Below are 16114 nucleotides of genomic sequence, written 5' to 3'. Positions count from 1 at the left end.
GGTCTCATACTATATAATATAATATCCTACCTCCCCTGTACCTTTCCCCAGGTCTCCTACTGTATAATATAATATCCTACCTCCTCTATACCTGTCCCCAGGTCTCATACTATATAATATAATATCCTACCTCCTCTTTACCTGTCCCCAGGTCTCCTACTGTATAATATAATATCCTACCTCCCCTGTACCTGTCCCCAGGTCTCATACTATATAATAATATCCTACCTCCCCTGTACCTGTCCCCAGGTCTCCTACTGTATAATATAATATCCTACCTCCTCTATACCTGTCCCCAGGTCTCATACTATATAATATAATATCCTACCTCCCCTGTACCTTTCCCCAGGTCTCCTACTGTATAATATAATATCCTACCTCCTCTTTACCTGTCCCCAGGTCTCATACTGTATAATATCCTACCTCCCCTGTACCTGTCCCCAGGTCTCCTACTATATAATAATATCTTACCTCCCCTGTACCTGCCCCCAGGTCTCCTACTGTATAATATAATATCCTATCTCCTCTATGCCTGTCCCCAGGTCTCATACTATATAATATAATATCCTACCTCCCCTGTACCTTTCCCCAGGTCTCCTACTGTATAATATAATATCCTACCTCCCCTGTACCTGTCCCCAGGTCTCCTACTATATAATAATATCCTACCTCCTCTGTACCTGTCCCCAGGTCTCCTACTGTATAATATAATATCCTACCTCCCCTGTACCTGTCCCCAGGTCTCCTACTGTATAATAATATCCTACGTCCCCTGTACCTGTCCCCAGGTCTCCTACTGTATAATATAATATCCTACCTCCTCTATACCTGTCCCCAGGTCTCATACTGTATAATATAATATCCTACCTCCCCTGTACCTTTCCCCAGGTCTCCTACTGTATGATATAATATCCTACCTCCTCTATACCTGTCCCCAGGTCTCATACTATATAATATAATATCCTACCTCCCCTGTACCTTTCCCCAGGTCTCCTACTGTATAATATAATATCCTACCTCCCCTGTACCTGTCCCCAGGTCTCCTACTATATAATATCCAACCTCCCCTGTACCTGCCCCCAGGTCTCCTACTGTATAATAATATCCTACCTCCCCTGTACCTGTCCCCTGGTCTCCTACTGTATAATATAATATCCTACCTCCTTTGTACCTGTCCCCAGGTCTCCTACTATATAATTATATCCTACCTCCCCTGTACCTGTCCCCAGGTCTCCTACTATATAATAATATCCTACCTCCCCTGTACCTGCCCCCAGGTCTCATACTGTATAATAATATCCTACCTCCCCTGTACCTGTCCCCAGGTCTCCTACTATATAATATAATATCCTACCTCCCCTGTACCTGTCCCCAGGTCTCCTACTGTATAATATAATATCCTACCTCCCCTATACCTGTCCCCAAGTCTCCTACTGTATAATATAATATCCTACCTCCTCTATACCTTTCCCCAGGTCTTCTACTGTACAATATCCTACCTCCCCTGTACCTGTCCCCAGGTCTCATACTATATAATAATATCCTACCTCCCCTGTACCTGTCCCCAGGTCTCCTACTGTATAATATAATATCCTACCTCCCCTGTACCTGTCCCCAGGTCTCATACTATATAATATAATATCCTACCTCCCCTGTACCTGTCCCCAGGGCTCCTACTGTATAATATCCTACCACCCCTGTACCTGTCCCCCGATCTCATACTATATAATAATATCTTACCTCCCCTGTACCTGCCCCCAGGTCTCATACTATATAATATAATAGCCTACCTCCCCTGTACCTGTCCCCAGGTCTCATACTATATAATATAATAGCCTACCTCCCCTGTACCTGTCCCCAGGTCACCTACTGTATAATAATATCCTACCTCCCCTGTACCTGTCCCCAGGTCTCATACTATATAATATCCTACCTCCCCTGTACCTGTCCCCAGGTCTCATACTATATAATATAATATCCTACCTCCCCCGTATCTGTCCCCAGGTCTCCTACTGTATAATATCCTACCTCCCCTGTACCTGTCCCCTGGTCTCGTACTATATAATATCCTACCTCCCCTGTACCTGTCCCTAGGTCTCCTACTGTATAATATAATATCCTACCTCCCCTGTACCTGTCCCCAGGTCTCCTACTGTATAATATAATATCCTACCTCCCCTGTACCTGTCCCCAGGTCTCCTACTGTATAATATAATATCCTACCTCCCCTGTACCTGTCCCCAGGTCTCCTACTGTATAATAATATCCTACCTCCCCTGTACCTGTCCCCAGGTCTCCTACTATATAATAATATCCAACCTCCCCTGTACCTGCCCCCAGGTTTCCTATTGTATAATATCCTACCTCCCCTGTACCTGTCCCCAGGTCTCCTACTATATAATAGCCTACCTCCCCTGTACCTGTCCCCAGGTCTCCTACTATATAATAATATCCTACCTCCCCTGTACCTGTCCCCAGGTCACATACTATATAATAATATCTTACCTCCTCTATACCTGTCCCCAGGTCTCCTACTATATAATAATAATATCCTACCTCCCCTGTACCTGTCCCCATGTCTCCTACTGTATAATATAATATCCTACCTCCCCTGTACCTGTCCCCAGGTCACATACTATATAATAATATCTTACCTCCCCTGTACCTGTCCCCAGGTCTCCTACTATATAATAATATCCTTCCTCCCCTGTACCTGTCCCCAGGTCTCCTACTATATAATAATATCCTACCTCCCCTGTACCTGTCCCCAGGTCTCCTACTATATAATAATATCCTACCTCCCCTGTACCTGTCCCCAGGTCTCCTACTGTATATTATAATATCCTACCTCCCCTGTACCTGTCCCCAGGTCTCCTACTATATAATATAATTTCCTACCTCCTCTATACCTGTCCCCAGGTCTTCTACTATATAATATCCTACCTCCTCTATACCTGTACCCAGGTCTCATACTGTATAATATAATATCCTACCTCCTCTATACCTGTCCCCAGGTCTTCTACTATATAATATCCTACCTCCCCTGTACCTGTCCCCAGGTCTCCTACTGTATAATATAATATCCTACCACCTCTATACCTGTCCCCAGGTCTTCTACTATATAATATCCTACCTCCCCTGTACCTGTCCCCAGGTCTCCTACTGTATAATATAATATCCTACCTCCCCTGTACCTGTCCCCAGGTCTCATACTGTATAATATCCTACCTCCCCTGTACCTGTCCCCAGGTCTCATACTGTATAATATCCTACCTCCCCTGTACCTGTCCCCAGGTCTCCTACTGTATAATATCCTACCTCCCCTGTACCTGTCCCCAGGTCTCATACTTTATAATATAATATCCTACCTCCCCTGTACCTGTCCCCAGGTCTCATACTGTATAATATCCTACCTCCCCTGTACCTGTCCCCAGGTCTCATACTGTATAATATCCTACCTCCCCTGTACCTGTCCCCAGGTCTCATACTATATAATATAATATCCTACCTCCTCCTGTACCTGTCCCCAGGTCTCCTACTATATAATAATATCCTACCTCCCCTGTACCTGTCCCCAGGTCTCCTACTGTATAAAATCCTACCTCCCCTGTACCTGTCCCCAGGTCTCCTACTATATAATATCCTACCTCCCCTGTACCTGTCCCCAGGTCTCATACTATATAATATAATATCCTACCTCCCCTGTACCTGTCCCCAGGTCTCCTACTATATAATATCCTACCTCCTCTATACCTGTCCCCAGGTCTCCTACTGTATAATATCCTACCTCCCCTGTACCTGTCCCCAGGTCTCCTACTGTATAATATAATATCCTACCTCCTCTATACCTGTCCCCAGGTCTTCTACTATATAATATCCTACCTCCCCTGTACCTGTCCCCAGGTCTCCTACTATATAATAAAATATCCTACCTCCTCCTGTACCTGTCCCCTGGTCTCATACTGTATAATATCCTACCTCCCCTGTACCTGTCCCCAGGTCTCCTACTGTATAATATCCTACCTCCCCTGTACCTGTCCCCAGGTCTCCTACTGTATAATATCCTACCTCCCCTGTACCTGTCCCCAGGTCTCCTACTGTATAATATAATATCCTACCTCCTCTATACCTGTCCCCAGGTCTTCTACTATATAATATCCTACCTCCCCTGTACCTGTCCCCAGGTCTCCTACTATATAATATAATATCCTACCTCCCCTGTACCTGTCCCCAGGTCTCCTACTGTATAATATAATATCCTACCTCCCCTATACCTGTCCCCAGGTCTCATACTGTATAATATAATATCCTACCTCCTCTATACCTGTCCCCAGGTCTTCTACTATATAATATCCTACCTCCCCTGTACCTGTCCCCAGGTCTCCTACTATATAATAATATCCTACCTCCTCTATACCTGTTCCCAGGTCTCCTACTGTATAATATCCTACCTCCCCTGTACCTGTCCCTTGTCTCCTACTATATAATATAATATCCTACCTCCCCTGTACCTGTCCCCAGGTCTCATACTGTATAATAATATCCTACCTCCCCTGTACCTGTCCCCAGGTCTCATACTATATAATAATATCCTACCTCCCCTGTACCTGTCCCCAGGTCTCCTACTATATAATATCCTACCTCCCCTGTACCTGTCCCCAGGTCTCATACTGTATAATATCCTACCTCCCCTGTACCTGTCCCCAGGTCTCCTACTATATAATATCCTACCTCCCCTGTACCTGTCCCCAGGTCTCCTACTATATAATATCCTACGTCCCCTGTACCTGTCCCCAGGTCTCATACTGTATAATATAATATCCTACCTCCCCTGTACCTGTCCCCAGGTCTCCTACTATATAATATCCTACCTCCCCTGTACCTACCCCAGGTGTCCTACTATATAATATCCTACCTCCCCTGTACCTGTCCCCAGGTCTCCTACTGTATAATAATATCCTACCTCCCCTGTACCTGTCCCCAGGTCTCCTACTGTGTAATAATATCCTACCTCCCCTGTACCTGTCCCCAGGTCTCCTACTATATAATAATATCCTACCTCCCCTGTACCTGTCCCCAGGTCTCCTACTATATAATATCCTACCTCCCCTGTACCTGTCCCCAGGTCTCATACAATATAATATCCTACCTCCTCCTGTACCTGTCCCCAGGTCTCCTACTATATAATAATATCCTACCTCCCCTGTACCTGTCCCCAGGTCTCATACTGTATAATATCCTACCTCCCCTGTACCTGTCCCCAGGTCTCATACTATATAATATAATATCCTACCTCCTCCTGTACCTGTCCCCAGGTCTCCTACTATATAATATCCTACCTCCCCTGTACCTGTCCCCAGGTCTCATACTATATAATATAATATCCTACCTCCTCTATACCTGTCCCCAGGTCTCCTACTATATAATATAATATCCTACCACCCCTGTACCTGTCCCCAGGTCTCCTACTGTGTAATAATATCTTACCTCCCCTGTACCTGTCCCCAAGTCTCCTACTGTATAATATCCTACCTCCCCTGTACCTGTCCCCATGTCTCCTACTGTATAATATAATACCCTACCTCCCCTGTACCTGTCCCCAGGTCACATACTATATAATAATATCTTACCTCCCCTGTACCTGTCCCCAGGTCTCCTACTATATAATAATATCCTACCTTCCCTGTACCTGTCCCCAGGTCTCCTACTATATAATAATATCCTACCTCCCCTGTACCTGTCCCCAGGTCTCCTACTGTATAATATAATATCCTACCTCCCCTGTACCTGTCCCCAGGTCTCCTACTATATAATATAATTTCCTACCTCCTCTATACCTGTCCCCAGGTCTTCTACTATATAATATCCTACCTCCCCTGTACCTGTCCCCCAGGTCTCCTACAATATAATATAATATCCTACCTCCTCTATACCTGTCCCCAGGTCTTCTACTATATAATATCCTACATCCACTGTACCTGTCCCCAGGTCTCATACTGTATAATATAATATCCTACCTCCTCTATACCTGTCCCCAGGTCTTCTACTATATAATATCCTACCTCCCCTGTACCTGTCCCCAGGTCTCCTACTATATAATATAATATCCTACCACCTCTATACCTGTCCCCAGGTCTTCTACTATATAATATCCTACCTCCCCTGTACCTGTCCCCAGGTCTCATACTGTATAATATAATATCCTACCTCCTCTATACCTGTCCCCAGGTCTTCTACTATATAATATCCTACCTCCCCTGTACCTGTCCCCAGGTCTCCTACTATATAATATAATATCCTACCTCCTCTATACCTGTCCCCAGGTCTTCTACTATATAATATCCTACCTCCCCTGTACCTGTCCCCAGGTCTCCTACTATATAATAATATCCTACCTCCTCTATACCTGTCCCCAGGTCTCCTACTGTATAATATAATATCCTACCTCCCCTGTACCTGTCCCCAGGTCTCATACTGTATAATATCCTACCTCCCCTGTACCTGTCCCCAGGTCTCATACTGTATAATATCCTACCTCCCCTGTACCTGTCCCCAGGTCTCATACTGTATAATATCCTACCTCCCCTGTACCTGTCCCCAGGTCTCATACTATATAATATAATATCCTACCTCCTCCTGTACCTGTCCCCAGGTCTCCTACTATATAATAATATCCTATCTCCCCTGTACCTGTCCCCAGGTCTCCTACTGTATAAAATCCTACCTCCCCTATACCTGTCCCCAGGTCTCCTACTATATAATATCCTACCTCCCCTGTACCTGTCCCCAGGTCTCATACTATATAATATAATATCCTACCTCCCCTGTACCTGTCCCCAGGTCTCATACTATATAATATAATATCCTACCTCCTCCTGTACCTGTCCCCTGGTCTCATACTGTATAATATCCTACCTCCCCTGTACCTGTCCCCAGGTCTCCTACTGTATAATATCCTACCTCCCCTGTACCTGTCCCCAGGTCTCCTACTATATAATAATATCCTACCTCCCCTGTACCTGTCCCCAGGTCTCATACTATATAATATCCTACCTCCTCCTGTACCTGTCCCCAGTTCTCATACTGTATAATATAATATCCTACCTCCTCTATACCTGTCCCCAGGTCTTCTAGTATATAATATCCTACCTCCCCTGTACCTGTCCCCAGGTCTCCTACTATATAATATAATGTCCTACCTCCTCTATACCTGTCCCCAGGTCTTCTACTATATAATATCCTACCTCCCCTGTACCTGTCCCCAGGTCTCCTACTATATAATAATATCCTACCTCCTCTATACCTGTTCCCAGGTCTCCTACTGTATAATATCCTACCTCCCCTGTACCTGTCCCTTGTCTCCTACTTTATAATAATATCCTACCTCCCCTGTACCTGTCCCCAGGTCTCCTACTATATAATATAATATCCTACCACCCCTGTACCTGTCCCCAGGTCTCCTACTGTGTAATAATATCTTACCTCCCCTGTACCTGTCCCCAAGTCTCCAACTGTATAATATCCTACCTCCCCTGTACCTGTCCCCATGTCTCCTACTGTATAATATAATATCCTACCTCCCCTGTACCTGTCCCCAGGTCTCATACAATATAATATCCTACCTCCTCCTGTACCTGTCCCCAGGTCTCCTACTATATAATAATATCCTACCTCCCCTGTACCTGTCCCCAGGTCTCATACTGTATAATATCCTACCTCCCCTGTACCTGTCCCCAGGTCTCATACTATATAATATAATATCCTACCTCCTCCTGTACCTGTCCCCAGGTCTCCTACTATATAATATCCTACCTCCCCTGTACCTGTCCCCAGGTCTCATACTATATAATATAATATCCTACCTCCTCTATACCTGTCCCCAGGTCTCCTACTATATAATATAATATCCTACCACCCCTGTACCTGTCCCCAGGTCTCCTACTGTGTAATAATATCTTACCTCCCCTGTACCTGTCCCCAAGTCTCCTACTGTATAATATCCTACCTCCCCTGTACCTGTCCCCATGTCTCCTACTGTATAATATAATACCCTACCTCCCCTGTACCTGTCCCCAGGTCACATACTATATAATAATATCTTACCTCCCCTGTACCTGTCCCCAGGTCTCCTACTATATAATAATATCCTACCTTCCCTGTACCTGTCCCCAGGTCTCCTACTATATAATAATATCCTACCTCCCCTGTACCTGTCCCCAGGTCTCCTACTGTATAATATAATATCCTACCTCCCCTGTACCTGTCCCCAGGTCTCCTACTATATAATATAATTTCCTACCTCCTCTATACCTGTCCCCAGGTCTTCTACTATATAATATCCTACCTCCCCTGTACCTGTCCCCCAGGTCTCCTACAATATAATATAATATCCTACCTCCTCTATACCTGTCCCCAGGTCTTCTACTATATAATATCCTACATCCACTGTACCTGTCCCCAGGTCTCATACTGTATAATATAATATCCTACCTCCTCTATACCTGTCCCCAGGTCTTCTACTATATAATATCCTACCTCCCCTGTACCTGTCCCCAGGTCTCCTACTATATAATATAATATCCTACCACCTCTATACCTGTCCCCAGGTCTTCTACTATATAATATCCTACCTCCCCTGTACCTGTCCCCAGGTCTCATACTGTATAATATAATATCCTACCTCCTCTATACCTGTCCCCAGGTCTTCTACTATATAATATCCTACCTCCCCTGTACCTGTCCCCAGGTCTCCTACTATATAATATAATATCCTACCTCCTCTATACCTGTCCCCAGGTCTTCTACTATATAATATCCTACCTCCCCTGTACCTGTCCCCAGGTCTCCTACTATATAATAATATCCTACCTCCTCTATACCTGTCCCCAGGTCTCCTACTGTATAATATAATATCCTACCTCCCCTGTACCTGTCCCCAGGTCTCATACTGTATAATATCCTACCTCCCCTGTACCTGTCCCCAGGTCTCATACTGTATAATATCCTACCTCCCCTGTACCTGTCCCCAGGTCTCATACTGTATAATATCCTACCTCCCCTGTACCTGTCCCCAGGTCTCATACTGTATAATATCCTACCTCCCCTGTACCTGTCCCCAGGTCTCATACTATATAATATAATATCCTACCTCCTCCTGTACCTGTCCCCAGGTCTCCTACTATATAATAATATCCTATCTCCCCTGTACCTGTCCCCAGGTCTCCTACTGTATAAAATCCTACCTCCCCTATACCTGTCCCCAGGTCTCCTACTATATAATATCCTACCTCCCCTGTACCTGTCCCCAGGTCTCATACTATATAATATAATATCCTACCTCCCCTGTACCTGTCCCCAGGTCTCATACTATATAATATAATATCCTACCTCCTCCTGTACCTGTCCCCTGGTCTCATACTGTATAATATCCTACCTCCCCTGTACCTGTCCCCAGGTCTCCTACTGTATAATATCCTACCTCCCCTGTACCTGTCCCCAGGTCTCCTACTATATAATAATATCCTACCTCCCCTGTACCTGTCCCCAGGTCTCATACTATATAATATCCTACCTCCTCCTGTACCTGTCCCCAGTTCTCATACTGTATAATATAATATCCTACCTCCTCTATACCTGTCCCCAGGTCTTCTAGTATATAATATCCTACCTCCCCTGTACCTGTCCCCAGGTCTCCTACTATATAATATAATATCCTACCTCCTCTATACCTGTCCCCAGGTCTTCTACTATATAATATCCTACCTCCCCTGTACCTGTCCCCAGGTCTCCTACTATATAATAATATCCTACCTCCTCTATACCTGTTCCCAGGTCTCCTACTGTATAATATCCTACCTCCCCTGTACCTGTCCCTTGTCTCCTACTTTATAATAATATCCTACCTCCTCTATACCTGTCCCCAGGTCTCCTACTATATAATATAATATCCTACCACCCCTGTACCTGTCCCCAGGTCTCCTACTGTGTAATAATATCTTACCTCCCCTGTACCTGTCCCCAAGTCTCCTACTGTATAATATCCTACCTCCCCTGTACCTGTCCCCATGTCTCCTACTGTATAATATAATACCCTACCTCCCCTGTACCTGTCCCCAGGTCACATACTATATAATAATATCTTACCTCCCCTGTACCTGTCCCCAGGTCTCCTACTATATAATAATATCCTACCTTCCCTGTACCTGTCCCCAGGTCTCCTACTATATAATAATATCCTACCTCCCCTGTACCTGTCCCCAGGTCTCCTACTGTATAATATAATATCCTACCTCCCCTGTACCTGTCCCCAGGTCTCATACTATATAATATAATTTCCTACCTCCTCTATACCTGTCCCCAGGTCTTCTACTATATAATATCCTACCTCCCCTGTACCTGTCCCCCAGGTCTCCTACTATATAATATAATATCCTACCTCCTCTATACCTGTCCCCAGGTCTTCTACTATATAATATCCTACATCCACTCTACCTGTCCCCAGGTCTCATACTGTATAATATAATATCCTACCTCCTCTATACCTGTCCCCAGGTCTTCTACTATATAATATCCTACCTCCCCTGTACCTGTCCCCAGGTCTCCTACTATATAATATAATATCCTACCACCTCTATACCTGTCCCCAGGTCTTCTACTATATAATATCCTACCTCCCCTGTACCTGTCCCCAGGTCTCATACTGTATAATATAATATCCTACCTCCTCTATACCTGTCCCCAGGTCTTCTACTATATAATATCCTACCTCCCCTGTACCTGTCCCCAGGTCTCCTACTATATAATATAATATCCTACCTCCTCTATACCTGTCCCCAGGTCTTCTACTATATAATATCCTACCTCCCCTGTACCTGTCCCCAGGTCTCCTACTATATAATAATATCCTACCTCCTCTATACCTGTCCCCAGGTCTCCTACTGTATAATATAATATCCTACCTCCCCTGTACCTGTCCCCAGGTCTCATACTGTATAATATCCTACCTCCCCTGTACCTGTCCCCAGGTCTCCTACTGTATAATATCCTACCTCCCCTGTACCTGTCCCCAGGTCTCATACTTTATAATATAATATCCTACCTCCCCTGTACCTGTCCCCAGGTCTCATACTGTATAATATCCTACCTCCCCTGTACCTGTCCCCAGGTCTCATACTGTATAATATCCTACCTCCCCTGTACCTGTCCCCAGGTCTCATACTATATAATATAATATCCTACCTCCTCCTGTACCTGTCCCCAGGTCTCCTACTATATAATAATATCCTATCTCCCCTGTACCTGTCCCCAGGTCTCCTACTATATAATATCCTACCTCCCCTGTACCTGTCCGCAGGTCTCATACTATATAATATAATATCCTACCTCCCCTGTACCTGTCCCCAGGTCTCATACTATATAATATAATATCCTACCTCCTCCTGTACCTGTCCCCTGGTCTCATACTGTATAATATCCTACCTCCCCTGTACCTGTCCCCAGGTCTCCTACTATATAATATAATATCCTACCTCCTCTATACCTGTCCCCAGGTCTTCTACTATATAATATCCTACCTCCCCTGTACCTGTCCCCAGGTCTCCTACTATATAATAATATCCTACCTCCTCTATACCTGTTCCCAGGTCTCCTACTGTATAATATCCTACCTCCCCTGTACCTGTCCCTTGTCTCCTACTATATAATATAATATCCTACCTCCCCTGTACCTGTCCCCAGGTCTCATACTGTATAATAATATCCTACCTCCCCTGTACCTGTCCCCAGGTCTCCTACTATATAATAATATCCTACCTCCCCTGTACCTGTCCCCAGGTCTCATACTATATAATATAATATCCTACCTCCTCCTGTATCTGTCCCCTGGTCTCATACTGTATAATATCCTACCTCCCCTGTACCTGTCCCCAGGTCTCATACTGTATAATATAATATCCTACCTCCTCCTGTACCTGTCCCCAGGTCTCCTACTATATAATAATATCCTACCTCCCCTGTACCTGTCCCCAGGTCTCATACTATATAATATAATATCCTACCTCCTCCTGTATCTGTCCCCTGGTCTCATACTGTATAATATCCTACCTCCCCTGTACCTGTCCCCAGGTCTCATACTGTATAATATAATATCCTACCTCCTCCTGTACCTGTCCCCAGGTCTCCTACTATATAATAATATCCTACCTCCCCTGTACCTGTCCCCAGGTCTCATACTATATAATATAATATCCTACCTCCTCCTGTACCTGTCCCCTGGTCTCATACTGTATAATATCCTACCTCCCCTGTACCTGTCCCCAGGTCTCATACTATATAATATAATATCCTACCTCCTCCTGTACCTGTCCCCAGGTCTCCTACTATATAATATCCTACCTCCCCTGTACCTGTCCCCAGGTCTCATACTTTATAATATAATATCCTACCTCCTCTATACCTGTCCCCAGGTCTCCTACTATATAATATAATATCCTACCACCCCTGTACCTGTCCCCAGGTCTCCTACTGTGTAATAATATCTTACCTCCCCTGTACCTGTCCCCAGGTCTCCTACTGTATAATATCCTACATCCCCTGTACCTGTCCCCATGTCTCCTACTGTATAATATCCTACCTCCCCTGTACCTGTCCCCAGGTCTCATACTTTATAATATAATATCCTACCTCCCCTGTACCTGTCCCCAGGTCTCATACTTTATAATATAATATCCTACCTCCTCTATACCTGTCCCCAGGTCTCCTACTATATAATATAATATCCTACCACCCCTGTACCTGTCCCCAGGTCTCCTACTGTGTAATAATATCTTACCTCCCCTGTACCTGTCCCCAGGTCTCCTACTGTATAATATCCTACATCCCCTGTACCTGTCCCCAGGTCTCCTACTATATAATATCCTACCTCCCCTGTACCTGTCCCCAGGTCTCATACTTTATAATATAATATCCTACCTCCTCTATACCTGTCCCCAGGTCTCCTACTATATAATATAATATCCTACCTCCCCTGTACCTGTCCCCAGGTCTCCTACTGTGTAATAATATCTTACCTCCCCTGTACCTGTCCCCAGGTCTCATATTATATAGTATGAGACCTGGGGACAGGTACAGGGGAGGTAGGATATTATATAGTAGGAGACCTGGGGACAGGTACAGGGGAGGTAGGATATTATTATACAGTATAATATCCTACCTCCCCTGTACCTGTCCCCAGGTCTCATACTACACTACTGTTCAAAAGTTTGGGGTCACTTAGTGCTTTTCTTTCAAAAATAAATACATTTCTTTTTTTTTCAATGAAGATTACATTAAATTAATCAGAAATACACTCTATACATAGTTAATTCAATATACATTGCAGGCACCTCTACTGCAGAGTCTTAGGTCCATACATGAGCTAATGGGTCCTTTGTGTACCTCTGGTTTATATACCCTAGTCTGGGGTGTTGGCTTGCCGGATATTAAGCCCATATCAGTTACATACAGTGCTAGGTATCAAGCACTCATTGGTCCAACGTAGCATTGACCAAACTTAGGCCCTCATTCAGAGCCACTCGTAAGCGGCCGCTCGTTCATTCCGAGCGATGTTTGCCCAACTGCGCATGCGTACGGATCGTAATACGCATGCGCGAACCAGTCAGTGCGGCCGAAAATCGTGTGCTCGCTAAATAGCGAATGCCTGCTAATTTGAGTGACAGGAGGAGGCGTATGTGGGTGGTAACAGGGGAAGGTGCTTGAAAACGGGGAGTGGAAATCAGAACGCAGGCGTGCTTAAAGGTCAAAACGGGTGTTTTAAGGGTGTGCATAATTAATACAGTAGCGTCATTGACCACGTCACTGGGTTATTTTCTAGTCAGAACTGCTCGCAATATAGCGGTAGGAAAAACCAACCACAAGAATAGCGAGCAGTTCATACACTGGTCGATGTACTCGATTAATCTAATAAAAAGCAGACATGATGTAGGATGCGAGCGGCCAGGGGGCGTAGTTTCCAAAAAAAACGACCGCAAGTTTTGTTCACTCATTCAGACATAGAGGCGTAAACAGACCGCAAAGAGCGAACGGTTCATTTGAATAGCCACCCCTATTTTCAGAACGAACGACCGCAAATAGCATCCGACTCTGAATCAGGCCCTTATCTCTCTTGCACATGCTCTGTAAGCACTAAGATATTACCAGACAAAGACATACATTAATGACGTGTCCTAATGTCTGGAGATGAACTCTATTTCAAGGCTCCTTTGTGTGTCGAGTCTGGACATCACTGCTAATTACCCATAATACTTAGCCACATTCCATTCTAAGATGTGTAGAGATGCTATCTACTGATAAGAACATAGAAGCTATGAATGGCTCATTATACTTCTACTAAAAGCAGTGGCAGGTAGGAGCTAGGCCTCAATTTATGTCTTCTTTGACCTCAAAAGGTTATATCTAACCATTCTGTCCATAGACTGCAACTGTAATAAGACAATCTCATTTCAAACCTCAAGAGGCCTAGCAAGGGGTATATGTGTTTGTTACTTATATGCCTATGTATAAATTAACTATTTAATCCACTGATTACAATGACTATACTAGCTGCAAACGTTGGTTAGTAAAGGAATATCTACATAGGTGCATAGAGGCCCATTTTCAGCAACCATCACTCCAGTGTTCTAATGGTACATTGTGTTTGCTAAGCACGTTAGAAGACTAATGGATGATTAGAAAACCCTTGTGCAATTATGTTAGCGCAGCTGAAAACGGGTTTGCTCGTTAGAGAAGCTATAAAACTGTCCTTCCTTTGAGCTAGTTGAGTATCTGGAGCATCACATTTGTGGGTTTGATTATACTCTCCAAATGGCCAGAAAAAGAGAACTTTCATGTGAAACTCTATTGTTAGAAATGAAGCCTATTCCATGCGAGAAATTGCCAAGAAACTGAACATTTCCTACAATGGAGTGTACTACACCTTCACAGAACAGCACAGACAGGCTCTAACCAGAGTAGAAAGAGAAGTGAGAGGCAACTGTGCAAGAAGACACGTACATTAGTCTCTAGTATGAGAAATAGACGCCTCACAGGTCCTCAACTGGCAGCTTCATTAAATGGTACCCACAAAACGCCAGTATCAGCGTCTACAGTGAAGAGGCGACTCCGGGATGCTGGCCTTCTAGGCAGAGTGGCAAAGAAAAAGCCATATCTGAGACTGGCCAATAAAAGGAAAATATTAATATGGGCAAAAGAACACAGACATTGGACAGAGGAAGATTGGAAAAAAGTGTTATGGACAGACAAATTAAAGTTTGAGGTGTTTGGATCACCTCCACCTGTACCTACCCCAGGTCGTCTTCTATATAATATAATATACCTCCCCCCCCCCCCCCCCTGGTTCCTTAATCTAATATTCTGTCTCCTCTCTGCCTTTTACCCGGCTTCTGAGCGCTGTGAGATCCATGGAGCTATTTGTGGGCTGTGTGATGGAAGTTGCTGAATGCCTGCAATTCTTTCCGCACTTGGAGCTGAGCCCTGGAGGAACATGACGTTCTGTCTGACCGTCTGGAACATGAATCCGATGCACTAAGAGAATTCTATAATAAAATATTCACATCAAATACAGTCATATAATACAAGCTACACATGGAATAATAGAATACAACCTATACTGACTGCTCGGAGCACAAGAAACTTATTTCTCTCTCAGGGTCCTATTCATGATGTTAATTATCAGGGTCCATTCATTAACATTCTAACTCACCGAAGCTGGCGGGCAATTCATCATTGCTCCGGCACAGTGACCGCTGCCCCTGCGAGCGACTTCACTGCTCCTCTCAGTGTAGTGACGGGACTACAGGTCACAGAAGAGCTCCGACGTCCGGCAGAAGGAGCTGGACAGGGGCGGAGGGATCCGAAATGATCCCTCTTCACAACCCGGAACTCCTTCCCATAGCGAAGGAGCTGGTTATGAGCCCGGAGCAGGAGAGATGGCGAATACTACCACACTCATTCTGTCCCCATACCAGTGTATAGGAACAGCCGGCCATTCTGCAAGAGGAAGGTAACTACGGGTTACAGATGGGCCCTGCTCAATTGTTACTCATAGCGCAGCAAGACA

General features: G+C 44.7%; 1 protein-coding gene across 4 annotated transcripts in view; it reads left to right on the top strand.

Moving 5' to 3' along the window:
- Nucleotides 1-16114, top strand: part of LOXL3 (lysyl oxidase like 3) — a 302460-nt gene that overhangs the window by 81550 nt on the left and 204796 nt on the right. The window lies entirely within an intron of this gene.

Source organism: Taudactylus pleione, unplaced genomic scaffold, assembly GCF_031769625.1.
Source record: "Taudactylus pleione unplaced genomic scaffold, aTauple2 ptg000766l, whole genome shotgun sequence".
Lineage (NCBI taxonomy): Eukaryota > Metazoa > Chordata > Amphibia > Anura > Myobatrachidae > Taudactylus > Taudactylus pleione.
The sequence above is the reverse complement of the archived record's forward strand: the minus strand, read 5'-3'. Positions and strand labels throughout refer to the sequence as shown.